This window comes from Penaeus monodon, chromosome 22 (assembly GCF_015228065.2).
Source record: "Penaeus monodon isolate SGIC_2016 chromosome 22, NSTDA_Pmon_1, whole genome shotgun sequence".
NCBI lineage: Eukaryota > Metazoa > Arthropoda > Malacostraca > Decapoda > Penaeidae > Penaeus > Penaeus monodon.
The window spans coordinates 2,141,864-2,142,492 of NC_051407.1; positions in this window are offsets into that span (position 1 = coordinate 2,141,864).

Consider the following 629-nt stretch of genomic DNA (forward strand, 5'->3'; position numbering starts at 1 on the left):
CGTGCAACATTGAAATAAAATGTGAAAGATACCACTGATATAGTAAATGATTAGGTTAGGACAGAATAATGTGGGTAGTTTGTTTGCTCGAATATCAATGATGCGTTTAAGATTCAAACATAAGACGAAAATATTCAGATTTCAGGAGTAACGGTCGCAACAAATATGAAATTATGGTTATACAATATTAGAAAGCGGGACTTTTAGGTTGAAGTATTTTCAAGCTAAGTTTTCAGTGAATGCGATATTCAACCGTTGAATTTTGAACCAACTTTCATATCTCGTTGAAATTTGTATTCTGTGGTGTTCTGCAAGAATATAAATAAACATAAAAGAATTATTTTGGCTACGTGATATTATCTTATCACGAATTTTCACAATAATGTTTTATTTGTCTTCCGTAACTTTTCCCAAAATATATTCAAACTCTCTTCTCGTGTATCCTAACAAAGACTTAAGTTATAATCAAATATGCTCAAAATATAGCGTTCTTTATCTCAAAATATACTAAATATACCGAATTACCATCAGAATTGAACGATTTGGTTGATGAGTCATCGCTAACCCAACCATAACCTTCATCACTAACTTCTTTTGCATAACAGATAAAAGCCAATACGCCAGTAGAT